The sequence below is a fragment of the Taudactylus pleione genome, unplaced genomic scaffold, assembly GCF_031769625.1.
Source record: "Taudactylus pleione unplaced genomic scaffold, aTauple2 ptg000050l, whole genome shotgun sequence".
Lineage (NCBI taxonomy): Eukaryota > Metazoa > Chordata > Amphibia > Anura > Myobatrachidae > Taudactylus > Taudactylus pleione.
Window position 1 is genome coordinate 1,233,621 of NW_028284452.1, and position 12,498 is coordinate 1,246,118.

Sequence of the window (12,498 nt, forward strand, 5' to 3'; positions counted from 1 at the left end):
TTAGGATTTTTCAGTTACTATTAGCAGAAAAAATATTTTTGAAAGCCCATATGCAAATTGCACTTCCGAGTTTAATTCTTTTCAGTAATCCAAGAGGCAGTTTTTGTAGTGTAGTGGTTATCACATTCATCTCATATGCGAAAGGTCCTCAGTTTGAAAGTAGGCAGAAACATACTTTAACTTTATGATTTTATGAGTATTCTGTTACCTATGGGTCTTCCAGGTTCAATACTTTTCCATCATCGCAGAGGTAGTTTCTGTAGTGTAGTGGTTATCACGTTTGCCTCACACGCGAAAGGTCACCAGTTCAAAACTGGGCAGAAACATACTTTTATGTTATGATTTTAAGAGTATTCTGTTACTATGGCTCTTCCAGGTGCAATACTTTTCCTTCCTCGCAGAGGCAGTTTCTGTAGTGTAGTGGTTATCACATACGCCTAACACACAAAAGGTCCCCAGTTTGAAAGTGGGCAAAAACATACTTTTACTTTATGATTTTATGAGGATTCTTTTACTATGGGTCTTCCAGGTTCAATACTTTTCCATCTCCAAAGATGCAGTTTCTGTAGTGTAGTGGTTATCACATTCGCCTAACACGCGAAAGGTCCCCAGTTCGAAACTGGGCTGAAACATATTTATGATTTTAGGATTTTTCTGTTACGAGTAGCAGAAAAAATATTTTGAAAGCCCATATGCTAATTGCACTTCCAAGTTTAATTCTTTTCCGTTCCCCAAGAGGCAGTTTTTGTAGTGTAGTGGTTATCACATTCATCTCATATGCGAAAGGTCCTCAGTTTGAAAGTAGGCAGAAACATACTTTTACTTTATGATATTATTAGTATTCTGTTACTATGGCTCTTCCAGGTTCAATACTTTTCCGTCCCCACAGAGGCAGTTTCTGTAGTGTAGTGGTTATCACAATCGCCTAACATGCGAAAGGTCCCCAGTTTGAATGTGGGCAGAAACATACTTTTACTTTCAATACTTTTCCGTCCCCGCAGAGGCAGTTTCTGTCGTGTAGTGGTTATCACGTTTGCCTAACACGTGAAAGGTCCCAAGTTTGAAGCTGGGCAGAAACTTTTTTTTTATTTATGATTTTAGGATTTTTCTGTTACTATTAGCAGAAAAAATATTTTTGAAAGCCCATATGCAAATTGCACTTCCGAGTTAAATTCTTTTCAGTTCTCCAAGAGGCAGTTTTTGTAGTGTAGTGGTTATCATATTCATCTCATATGCGAAAGGTCCTCAGTTTGAAAGTAGGCAGAAACATACTTCTACATTATGATTTTATTAGTATTCTGTTACTATGGCTCTTCCAGGTTCAATACTTTTCCGTTGGCACAGACGCAGTTTCTGTAGTGTAGTGGTTATCTCGTTCGCCTCACACTCGAAAGATCCTCAGTTTGAAAGTGGGGCAGAAACATACTTTTACATTATGATTTTAAGAGTATTCTGTTACTATGACTCTTCCAGGTTCAATACTTTGCCACTCCACAAGAGGCTGTTTCTGTAGTGTAGTGGTTATCACATTCGCCTAACACGCGAAAGGTCCCCTCTTTGAAACTGGGCAGAAATTCATTTTTTATTCAGGATTTTTCTGTTACTTTTAGTAGAAAAAATAATTTTGGAAGCCCATATGCAAATTGCACTTCCAAGTTTAATTCTTTTCCGTTCCCCAAGAGGCAGTTATTGTAGTGTAGTGGTTATCACATTCATCTCATATGCGAAAGGTCCTTAGTTTGAAAGTGGGCAGAAACATATTTTTACTTTATGATTTTATGAGGATTCTGTTACTATGGGTCTTCCAGGTTCAATACTTTTCCGTCGTCGCAGAGGTAGTTTCTGTAGTGTAGTGGTTATCACGTTCGCCTCACACGCGAAAGGTCACCAGTTCAAAACTGGGCAGAAACATACTTTTATGTTATGATTGTAAGAGTACTCTGTTACTATGGCTCTTCCAGGTGCAATACTTTTCCGTCCTCGCAGAGGCAGTTTCTGTAGTGTAGTGGTTATCACATTCGCCTAACACGCGAAAGGTCCCCAGTTTGAAAGTGGGCAAAAACATACTTTTACTTTATGATTTTATGAGGATTCTTTTACTATGGGTCTTCCAGGTTCAATACTTTTCTGTCCCCGCAGAGGCAGTTTCTGTAGTGTAGTGGTTATCACGTTCGCCTCACACGCGAAAGGTCCCCAGTTTGAAAGTGGGCAGAAACATACTTTTACTTTCAATACTTTTCTGTCCCCGCAGAGACAGTTTCTGTAGTGTAGTGGTTATCACGTTCGCCTAACACGCGAAAGGTCCCCAGTTTGAAACTGGGCAGAAACTTTTTTTTTATTTATGATTTTAGGATTTTTCAGTTACTATTAGCAGAAAAAATATTTTTGAAAGCCCATATGCAAATTGCACTTCCGAGTTTAATTCTTTTCAGTTCTCCAAGAGGCAGTTTTTGTAGTGTAGTGGTTATCACATTCATCTCATATGCGAAAGGTCCTCAGTTTGAAAGTAGGCAGAAACATACTTTTACTTTATGATTTTATGAGTATTCTGTTACCTATGGCTCTTCCAGGTTCAATACTTTTCCATCATCGCAGAGGTATTTTCTGTAGTGCAGTGGTTTTCACGTTTGCCTCACACGCGAAAGGTCCCCAGTTCGAAACTGGGCAGAAACATACTTTTATGTTATGATTTAAAGAGTATTCTGTTACTATGGCTCTTCCAGGTGCAATACTTTTCCGTCCTCGCAGAGGCAGTTTCTGTAGTGTAGTGGTTATCACATACGCCTCACACACAAAAGGTCCCCAGTTTGAAAGTGGGCAAAAACATACTTTTACTTTATGATTTTATGTGGATTCTTTTACTATGGGTCTTCCAGGTTCAATACTTTTCCATCTCCAAAGATGCAGTTTCTGTAGTGTAGTGGTTATCACATTCGCCTAACACGCGAAAGGTCCCCAGTTTGAAACTGGGCAGAAACATATTTATGATTTTAGGATTTTTCTGTTACGAGTAGCAGAAAAAATATTTTTGAAAGCCCATATGCAAATTTCACTTCCAAGTTTAATTCTTTTCCGTTCCCCAAGAGGCAGTTTTTGTAGTGTAGTGGTTATCACATTCATCTCATATGCGAAAGGTCCTCAGTTTAAAAGTAGGCAGAAACATACTTTTACTTTATAATATTATTAGTATTCTGTTACTATGGCTCTTCCAGGTTCAATACTTTTCCTTCCCCACAGAGGCAGTTTCTGTAGTTTAGTGGTTATCACAATCGCCTAACACGCGAAAGGTCCCCAGTTTGAAAGTGGGCAGAAACATACTTTTACTTTCAATACTTTTCCATCCCCGCAGAGGCAGTTTCTGTAGTGTAGTGGTTATCACGTTCGCCTAACACGTGAAAGGTCCCCAGTTTGAAGCTGGGCAGAAACTTTTTTTTTATTTATGATTTTAGGATTTTTCTGTTACTATTAGCAGAAAAAATATTTTTGAAAGCCCATATGCAAATTGCACTTCCGAGTTTAATTCTTTTCAGTTCTCCAAGAGGCAGTTTTTGTAGTGTAGTGGTTATCATATTCATCTCATATGCGAAAGGTCCTCAGTTTGAAAGTAGGCAGAAACATACTTTTACATTATGATTTTATTAGTATTCTGTTACTATGGCTCTTCCAGGTTCAATACTTTTCCGTTGGCACAGACGCAGTTTCTGTAGGATAGTAGTTATCACGTTCGCCTCACACGCGAAAGATCCTCAGTTTGAAAGTGGGGCAGAAACATACTTTTACATTATGACTTTAAGAGTATTCTGTTACTATGACTCTTCCAGGTTCAATACTTTGCCACTCCACAAGAGGCTGTTTCTGTAGTGTAGTGGTTATCACGTTCGCCTAACACGCGAAAGTTCCCGGTTTGAAACTGGGCAATAACTTTTTTTTTATTTATGATTTTAGGATTTTTCAGTTACTATTAGGAGAAAAAATATTTTTGAAAGCCCATATGCAAATTGCACTTCCGAGTTTAATTCTTTTCAGTTCTCCAAGAGGCAGTTTTTGTAGTGTAGTGGTTATCACATTCATCTCATATGCGAAAGGTCCTCAGTTTGAAAGTAGGCAGAAACATACTTTTACTTTATGATTTTATGAGTATTCTGTTACCTATGGGTCTTCCAGGTTCAATACTTTTCCATCATCGCAGAGGTAGTTTCTGTAGTGTAGTGGTTATCACGTTTGCCTCACACGCGAAAGGTCCCCAGTTCGAAACTGGGCAGAAACATACTTTTATGTTATGATTTTAAGAGTATTCTGTTACTATGGCTCTTCCAGGTGCAATACTTTTCCGTCCTCGTAGAGGCAGTTTCTGTAGTGTAGTGGTTATCACGTTCGCCTCACACTCGAAAGATCCTCAGTTTGAAAGTGGGGCAGAAACATACTTTTACATTATGATTTTATGAGTATTCTGTTACCTATGGGTCTTCCAGGTTCAATACTTTTCCATCATCGCAGAGGTAGTTTCTGTAGTGTAATGGTTATCACGTTTGCCTTACACGCGAAAGGTCCCCAGTTCGAAACTGGGCAGAAACATACTTTTATGTTATGATTTTAAGAATATTCTGTTACTATGGCTCTTCCAGGTGCAATACTTTTCCGTCCTCGCAGAGGCAGTTTCTGTAGTGTAGTGGTTATCACATACGCCTAACACACAAAAGGTCCCCAGTTTGAAAGTGGGCAAAAACATACTTTTACTTTATGATTTTATGAGGATTCTTTTACTATGGGTCTTCCAGGTTCAATACTTTTCCATCTCCAAAGATGCAGTTTCTGTAGTGTAGTGGTTATCACATTCGCCTAACATGCGAAAGGTCCCCAGTTCGAAACTGGGCAGAAACATATTTATGATTTTAGGATTTTTCTGTTACGAGTAGCAGAAAAAATATTTTTGAAAGCCCATATGCAAATTGCACTTCCAAGTTTAATTCTTTTCCGTTCCCCAAGAGGCAGTTTTTGTAGTGTAGTGGTTATCACATTCATCTCATATGCGAAAGGTCCTCAGTTTGAAAGTAGGCAGAAACATACTTTTACTTTATGATTTTATGAGTATTCTGTTACCTATGGCTCTTCCAGGTTCAATACTTTTCCGTCCCCACAGAGGTATTTTCTGTAGTGTAGTGGTTATCACAATCGCATAACACGCGAAAGGTCCCCAGTTTGAAAGTGGGCAGAAACATACTTTTACTTTCAATACTTTTCCGTCCCCGCAGAGGCAGTTTCTGTAGTGTAGTGGTTATCACGTTCGCCTCACACTCGAAAGATCCTCAGTTTGAAAGTGGGGCAGAAACATACTTTTACATTATGATTTTAAGAGTATTCTGTTAATATGACTCTTCCAGGTTCAATACTTTGCCACTCCACAAGAGGCTGTTTCTGTAGTGTAGTGGTTATCACATTCGCCTAACACGCGAAAGGTCCCCTCTTTGAAACTGGGCAGAAATTCATTTTTTATTCAGGATTTTTCTGTTACTTTTAGTAGAAAAAATAATTTTGGAAGCCCATATGCAAATTGCACTTCCAAGTTTAATTCTTTTCCGTTCCCCAAGAGGCAGTTATTGTAGTGTAGTGGTTATCACATTCATCTCATATGCGAAAGGTCCTTAGTTTCAAAGTGGGCAGAAACATACTTTTACTTTATGATTTTATGAGGATTCTGTTACTATGGGTCTTCCAGGTTCAATACTTTTCAGTCGTCACAGAGGTAGTTTCTGTAGTGTAGTGGTTATCACGTTCACCTCACACGCGAAAGGTCCCCAGTTCAAAACTGGGCAGAAACATACTGTTATGTTATGATTGTAAGAGTACTCTGTTACTATGGCTCTTCCAGGTGCAATACTTCTCCGTCCTCGCAGAGGCAGTTTCTGTAGTGTAGTGGTTATCACGTTTGCCTCACACGCGAAAAGTCCCCTGTTCGAAACTGGGCCGAAACATACTTTTACGTTATGATTTTAATTCTGTTACTATGGCTCTTCCAGGTGCAATACTTTTCCGTTTTTGCAGAGGCAGTTTCTGTAGTGTAGTGGTTATCACGTTCGCCTCACACGCGAAATGTCGCCAGTTCGAAACTGCGCAGAAACATACTTTTAAGTTATGATTTTAAGAGTATTCTGTTACTATGGCTCTTCCAGGTTCAATACTTTTCCGTCCCCACAGAGGCAGTTTCTGTAGTGTAGTGGTTATCACATTCGCCTAACACGCGAAAGGTCCCCAGTTTGAAAGTGGGCAAAAACATACTTTTACTTTATGATTTTATGAGGATTCTTTTACTATGGGTCTTCCAGGTTCAATACTTTTCTGTCCCCGCAGAGGCAGTTTCTGTAGTGTAGTGGTTATCACGTTCACCTCACACGCGAAAGGTCCCCAGTTTGAAAGTGGGCAGAAACATACTTTTACTTTCAATACTTTTCCGTGGCAGCAGAGACAGTTTCTGTAGTGTAGTGGTTATCACGTTCGCCTAACACGTGAAAGGTCCCCAGTTTGAAGCTGGGCAGAAACTTTTTTTTTATTTATGATTTTAGGATTTTTCTGTTACTATTAGCTGAAAAAATATTTTTGAAAGCCCATATGCAAATTGCACTTCCGAGTTTAATTCTTTTCAGTTCTCCAAGAGGCATTGTTTGTAGTGTAGTGGTTATCACATTCATCTAATATGCAAAAGGTCCTCAGTTTGAAAGTAGGCAGAAACATACTTTTACTTTATGATTTTATGAGGATTCTTTTACTATGGGTCTTCCAGGTTCAATACTTTTCTGTCCCCGCAGAGGCAGTTTCTGTAGTGTAGTGGTTATCACGTTCACCTCACACGCGAAAGGTCCCCAGTTTGAAAGTGGGCAGAAACATACTTTTACTTTCAATACTTTTCCGTGGCAGCAGAGACAGTTTCTGTAGTGTAGTGGTTATCACGTTCGCCTAACACGCAAAAGGACCCCAGTTTGAAACTGGGCAGAAACTTTTTTTTTATTTATGATTTTAGGATTTTTCTGTTACTATTAGCAGAAAAAATATTTTTGAAAGCCCATATGCAAATTGCACTTCCGAGTTTAATTCTTTTCAGTTCTCCAAGAGGCATTGTTTGTAGTGTAGTGGTTATCACATTCATCTAATATGCAAAAGGTCCTCAGTTTGAAAGTAGGCAGAAACATACTTTTACTTTATGATTTTATAAGTATTCTGTTACCTATGGGTCTTCCAGGTTCAATACTTTTCCTTCATCACAGAGGTAGTTTCTGTAGTGTAGTGGTTATCACGTTCGCCTCACACGCGAAAGGTCCCCAGTTCGAAACTGGGCAGAAACATACTTTTATGTTATGATTTTAAGAGTATTCTGTTACTATGGCTCTTCCAGGTGCAATACTTTTCCGTCCTCGCAGAGGCAGTTTCTGTAGTGTAGTGGTTATCACGTTTGCCTCACACGCAAAAGTTCCCCAGTTCAAAACTGGGCAGAAACATACTTTTACGTTATGATTTTAAGAGTATTCTGTTACTATGGCTTTTCCAGGTTCAATACTTTCCGTCCACACAGAGGCAGTTTCTGTTGTGTAGTGGTTATCACATACGCCTAACACACAAAAGTTCCCCAGTTTGAAAGTGGGCAAAAACATACTTTTACTTTATGATTTTATGAGGATTTTTTTACTATTGGTCTTCCAGGTTCAATACTTTTCCATCTCCAAAGATGCAGTTTCTGTAGTGTAGTGGTTATCACATTCGCCTAACACACGAAAGTTCCCCAGTTCGAAACTAGGCAGAAACATTTTTATTATTTATGATTTTAGGATTTTTCTGTTACGAGTAGCAGAAAAAATATTTTTGAAAGCCCATATGCAAATTGCACTTCCAAGTTTAATTTTTTTCCGTTCCCCAAGAGGCAGCTTTTGTAGTGTAGTGGTTATCACATTCATCTCATATGCGAAAGGTCCTCAGTTTGAAAGTAGGCAGAAACATACTTTTACTTTATGATATTATTAGTATTCTGTTACTATGGCTCTTCCAGGTTCAATACTTTTCCGTCCCCACAGAGGCAGTTTCTGTAGTGTAGTGGTTATCACAATCGCCTAACACGCGAAAGGTCCCCAGTTTGAAAGTGGGCAGAAACATACTTTTACTTTCAATACTTTTCCATCCCCGCAGAGGCAGTTTCTGTAGTGTAGTGGTTATCACGTTCGCCTAACACGTGAAAGGTCCCCAGTTTGAAGCTGGGCAGAAACTTTTTTTTTATTTATGATATTAGGATTTTTCTGTTTCTATTAGCTGAAAAAATATTTTTGAAAGCCCATATGCAAATTGCACTTCCGAGTTTAATTCTTTTCAGTTCTCCAAGAGGCAGTTTTTGTAGTGTAGTGGTTATCACATTCATCTCATATGCGAAAGATCCTCAGTTTGAAAGTAGGCAGAAACATACTTTTACATTACGATTTTATTAGTATTCTGTTACTATGGCTCTTCCAGGTTCAATTCTTTTCCATTGGCACAGACGCAGTTTCTGTAGTGTAGTGGTTATCACTTTCGCCTAACACGCAAAAGGACCCCAGTTTGAAGCTGGGCAGAAACTTTTTTTTTATTTATGATTTTAGGATTTTTCAGTTACTATTAGCAGAAAAAATATTTTTGAAAGCCCATATGCAAATTGCACTTCCGAGTTTAATTCTTTTCCGTTCCCCAAGAGGCAGTTTTTGTAGTGTAGTGGTTATCACATTCATCTCATAAGTGAAAGGTCCTCAGTTTTAAAGTAGGCAGAAACATACTTTTACTTTATGATTTTATGAGGATTCTGTTACTATGGGTCTTCCAGGTTCAATACTTTTCCAACCTCGTAGAAGCAGTTTCTGTAGTGTAGTGGTTATCACGTTCGCCTCACACGCGAAAAGTCCCCTGTTCGAAACTGGGCCGAAAAATACTTTTACGTTATGATTTTAATTCTGTTACTATGGCTCTTCCAGGTGCAATACTTTTCCGTTTTTGCAGAGGCAGTTTCTGTAGTGTAGTGGTTATCACGTTCGCCTCACACGCGAAAGGTCCTCAGTTCGAAACTGGGCAGAAAGATTCTTTAACGTTATGATTTTAAGAGTATTCTGTTAATATGGCTCTTCCAGGTGCTATACTTTTCCGTTTTTGCAGAGGCAGTTTCTGTAGTGTAGTGGTTATCACGTTCGCCTCACACGTGAAATGTCGCCAGTTCGAAACTGCGCAGAAACATACTTTTACGTTATGATTTTAAGAGTATTCTGTTACTATGGCTCTTCCAGGTTCAATACTTTTCCGTCCCCACAGAGGCAGTTTCTGTAGTGTAGTTGTTATCACATTCGCCTAACACGCGAAAGGTCCCCAGTTTGAAAGTGGGCAAAAACATACTTTTACTTTATGATTTTATGAGGATTCTTTTACTATGGGTCTTCCAGGTTCAATACTTTTCTGTCCCCGCAGAGGCAGTTTCTGTAGCGTAGTGGTTATCACGTTCACCTCACACGCGAAAGGTCCCCAGTTTGAAAGTGGGCAGAAACATACTTTTACTTTCAATACTTTTCCGTGGCAGCAGAGACAGTTTCTGTAGTGTAGTGGTTATCACGTTCGCCTAACACGTGAAAGGTCCCCAGTTTGAAGCTGGGCAGAAACTTTTTTTTTATTTATGATTTTAGGATTTTTCTGTTACTATTAGCTGAAAAAATATTTTTGAAAGCCCATATGCAAATTGCACTTCCGAGTTTAATTCTTTTCAGTTCTCCAAGAGGCATTTTTTGTAGTGTAGTGGTTATCACATTCATCTCATATGCAAAAGGTCCTCAGTTTGAAAGTAGGCAGAAACATACTTTTACTTTATGATTTTATGAGTATTCTGTTACCTATGGGTCTTCCAGGTTCAATACTTTTCCATCATCACAGAGGTAGTTTCTGTAGTGTAGTGGTTATCACGTTTGCCTCACACGCAAAAGTTCCCCAGTTCGAAACTGGGCAGAAACATACTTTTACGTTATGATTTTAAGAGTATTCTGTTACTATGGCTCTTCCAGGTTCAATACTTTCCGTCCCCACAGAGGCAGTTTCTGTTGTGCAGTGGTTATCACATACGCCTAACACACAAAAGGTCCCCAGTTTGAAAGTGGGCAAAAACATACTTTTACTTTATGATTTTATGAGGATTTTTTTACTATTGGTCTTCCAGGTTCAATACTTTTCCATCTCCAAAGATGCAGTTTCTGTAGTGTAGTGGTTATCACATTCGCCTAACACGCGAAAGGTCCCCAGTTCGAAACTGGGCAGAAATATTTTTATTATTTAGGATTTTAGGATTTTTCTGTTACGAGTAGCAGAAAAAATATTTTTGAAAGCCCATATGCAAATTGCACTTCCAAGTTTAATTCTTTTCCGTTCCCCAAGAGGCAGCTTTTGTAGTGTAGTGGTTATCACATTCATCTCATATACGAAAGGTCCTCAGTTTGAAAGTAGGCAGAAACATACTTTTACTTTATGATTTTATTAGTATTCTATTACTATGGCTCTTCCAGGTTCAATACTTTTCCGTCCCCACAGAGGCAGTTTTTGTAGTGTAGTGGTTATCACAATCGCCTAACACGCGAAAGGTCCCCAGTTTGAAAGTGGGCAGAAACATACTTTTACTTTCAATACTTTTCCGTCCCCGCAGAGGCAGTTTCTGTAGTGTAGTGGTTATCACGTTCGCCTAACACGTGAAAGGTCCCCAGTTTGAAGCTGGGCAGAAACTTTTTTTTTATTTATGATTTTAGGATTTTTCTGTTACTATTAGCTGAAAAAATATTTTTGAAAGCCCATATGCAAATTGCACTTCCGAGTTTAATTCTTTTCAGTTCTCCAAGAGGCAGTTTTTGTAGTGTAGTGGTTATCATATTCATCTCATATGCGAAAGATCCTCAGTTTGAAAGTAGGCAGAAACATACTTTTACATTACGATTTTATTAGTATTCTGTTACTATGGCTCTTCCAGGTTCAATTCTTTTCCGTTGGCACAGATGCAGTTTCTGTAGTGTAGTGGTTATCACGTTCGCCTAACGCTCAAAAAGTTCCCAGTTTGAAACTGGGCAGAAAATTTCTTTTTATTTAGGATTTTTCTGTTACTATTAGCAGAAAAAATATTTTTGAAAGCCCATATGCAAATTGCACTTCCAGGTTTAATTCTTTTCCATTCCCCAAGAGGCAGTTTCTGTAGTGTAGTGGTTATCACGTTCATCTCATATGTGAAAGATCCTCAGTTTGAAAGTGGGGCAGAAACATACTTTTACATTATGATTTTAAGAGTATTCTGTTACTATGGCTCTTCCAGGTTCAATACTTTGCCACTCCACTAGAGGCTGTTTCTGTTGTGTAGTGGTTATCACGTTCATCTCATATGCGAAAGGTCCTCAGTTTGAAAGTGGGCAGAAATATACTTTTACTTTATGTTTTTTTGAGGATTCTGTTACTATGGGTCTTCCAGGTTCAATATTTTTCCATCCCTGCAGAGGTAGTTTCTGTAGTGTAATGGTTATCATGTTCGCCTCAAACGCGAAAGGTCCCCAATTCGAAACTCTGCAGAAACATACTTTTATGTTATGATTTTAAGAGTATTCTGTTACTATGGCTCTTCCAGGTGCAATACTTTCCATTCACACAGAGATGCAGTTTCTGTAGTGTAGTGGTTATCACATTCCCCTAACACGCGAAAGGTCCCCAGTTTGAAACTGGGCAGAAACATTTTTATTATTTATGATTTTAGGATTTTTCTGTTACTAGTAGCAGAAAAAATATTTTTGAAAGCCCATATGCAAATTGCACTTCCAAGTTTAATTCTTTTCCGTTCCCCAAGAGGCAGTTTTTGTAGTGTAGTGGTTATCACATTCATCTCATATGCGAAAGGTCCTCAGTTTGAAAGTAGGCAGAAACATACTTTTACTTTATGATTTTATTAGTATTCTGTTACTATGGCTCTTCCAGGTTCAATACTTTTCCGTCCCCACAGAGGCAGTTTCTGTAGTGTAGTGGTTATCACAATCGCCTAACATGCGAAAGGTCCCCAGTTTGAAAGTGGGCAGAAACATACTTTTACTTTCAATACTTTTCCGTCCTCGCAGAGGTAGTTTCTGTAGTGTAGTGGTTATCACATTCGCCTAACACGTGAAAGGTCCCCAGTTTGAAGCTAGGCAGAAAATTTTATTTTTTATTTATGATTTTAGGATTTTTCTGTTACTATAAGCAGAAAAAATATTTTTGAAAGCCCATATGCAAATTGCACTTCCGAGTTTAATTCTTTTCAGTTCTCCAAGAGGCAGTTTTTGTAGTGTAGTGGTTATCATATTCATCTCATATGCGAAAGGTCCTCAGTTTGAAAATAGGCAGAAACCTAATTTTACATTATGATATTATTAGTATTCTGTTACTATGGCTCTTCCAGGTTCAATACTTTTCCGTTGGCACAGATGCAGTTTCTGTAGTGTAGTGGTTATCACG

The 12,498-nt window shown here is 38.6% G+C and overlaps 19 non-coding genes across 19 annotated transcripts; all 19 read left to right on the plus strand.

Moving 5' to 3' along the window:
* The first annotated feature begins 559 nt into the window (after positions 1-559).
* On the plus strand, positions 560-632 carry TRNAV-AAC (transfer RNA valine (anticodon AAC)). The gene has a single exon. It is a non-coding gene; the product is annotated as a tRNA-Val (tRNA).
* Positions 633-1,838: 1,206 nt separating this feature from the next.
* On the plus strand, positions 1,839-1,911 carry TRNAV-CAC (transfer RNA valine (anticodon CAC)). The gene has a single exon. It is a non-coding gene; the product is annotated as a tRNA-Val (tRNA).
* Positions 1,912-2,256: 345 nt separating this feature from the next.
* On the plus strand, positions 2,257-2,329 carry TRNAV-AAC (transfer RNA valine (anticodon AAC)). The gene has a single exon. It is a non-coding gene; the product is annotated as a tRNA-Val (tRNA).
* A 577-nt stretch (positions 2,330-2,906) lies between these two features.
* Positions 2,907-2,979, plus strand: TRNAV-AAC (transfer RNA valine (anticodon AAC)). The gene has a single exon. It is a non-coding gene; the product is annotated as a tRNA-Val (tRNA).
* A 375-nt stretch (positions 2,980-3,354) lies between these two features.
* On the plus strand, positions 3,355-3,427 carry TRNAV-AAC (transfer RNA valine (anticodon AAC)). Its single transcript has one exon. It is a non-coding gene; the product is annotated as a tRNA-Val (tRNA).
* A 767-nt stretch (positions 3,428-4,194) lies between these two features.
* On the plus strand, positions 4,195-4,267 carry TRNAV-CAC (transfer RNA valine (anticodon CAC)). The gene has a single exon. It is a non-coding gene; the product is annotated as a tRNA-Val (tRNA).
* A 235-nt stretch (positions 4,268-4,502) lies between these two features.
* TRNAV-UAC (transfer RNA valine (anticodon UAC)) lies at positions 4,503-4,575 on the plus strand. Its single transcript has one exon. It is a non-coding gene; the product is annotated as a tRNA-Val (tRNA).
* Positions 4,576-4,808: 233 nt separating this feature from the next.
* TRNAV-AAC (transfer RNA valine (anticodon AAC)) lies at positions 4,809-4,881 on the plus strand. The gene has a single exon. It is a non-coding gene; the product is annotated as a tRNA-Val (tRNA).
* Positions 4,882-5,746: 865 nt separating this feature from the next.
* TRNAV-CAC (transfer RNA valine (anticodon CAC)) lies at positions 5,747-5,819 on the plus strand. The gene has a single exon. It is a non-coding gene; the product is annotated as a tRNA-Val (tRNA).
* Positions 5,820-6,465: 646 nt separating this feature from the next.
* TRNAV-AAC (transfer RNA valine (anticodon AAC)) lies at positions 6,466-6,538 on the plus strand. Its single transcript has one exon. It is a non-coding gene; the product is annotated as a tRNA-Val (tRNA).
* Positions 6,539-6,920: 382 nt separating this feature from the next.
* TRNAV-AAC (transfer RNA valine (anticodon AAC)) lies at positions 6,921-6,993 on the plus strand. Its single transcript has one exon. It is a non-coding gene; the product is annotated as a tRNA-Val (tRNA).
* Positions 6,994-7,264: 271 nt separating this feature from the next.
* On the plus strand, positions 7,265-7,337 carry TRNAV-CAC (transfer RNA valine (anticodon CAC)). The gene has a single exon. It is a non-coding gene; the product is annotated as a tRNA-Val (tRNA).
* Positions 7,338-7,417: 80 nt separating this feature from the next.
* TRNAV-CAC (transfer RNA valine (anticodon CAC)) lies at positions 7,418-7,490 on the plus strand. Its single transcript has one exon. It is a non-coding gene; the product is annotated as a tRNA-Val (tRNA).
* Positions 7,491-8,177: 687 nt separating this feature from the next.
* Positions 8,178-8,250, plus strand: TRNAV-AAC (transfer RNA valine (anticodon AAC)). Its single transcript has one exon. It is a non-coding gene; the product is annotated as a tRNA-Val (tRNA).
* A 1,332-nt stretch (positions 8,251-9,582) lies between these two features.
* On the plus strand, positions 9,583-9,655 carry TRNAV-AAC (transfer RNA valine (anticodon AAC)). Its single transcript has one exon. It is a non-coding gene; the product is annotated as a tRNA-Val (tRNA).
* A 271-nt stretch (positions 9,656-9,926) lies between these two features.
* Positions 9,927-9,999, plus strand: TRNAV-CAC (transfer RNA valine (anticodon CAC)). Its single transcript has one exon. It is a non-coding gene; the product is annotated as a tRNA-Val (tRNA).
* Positions 10,000-10,231: 232 nt separating this feature from the next.
* On the plus strand, positions 10,232-10,304 carry TRNAV-AAC (transfer RNA valine (anticodon AAC)). Its single transcript has one exon. It is a non-coding gene; the product is annotated as a tRNA-Val (tRNA).
* Positions 10,305-10,686: 382 nt separating this feature from the next.
* Positions 10,687-10,759, plus strand: TRNAV-AAC (transfer RNA valine (anticodon AAC)). The gene has a single exon. It is a non-coding gene; the product is annotated as a tRNA-Val (tRNA).
* A 913-nt stretch (positions 10,760-11,672) lies between these two features.
* On the plus strand, positions 11,673-11,745 carry TRNAV-AAC (transfer RNA valine (anticodon AAC)). Its single transcript has one exon. It is a non-coding gene; the product is annotated as a tRNA-Val (tRNA).
* Positions 11,746-12,498: the final 753 nt, after the last annotated feature.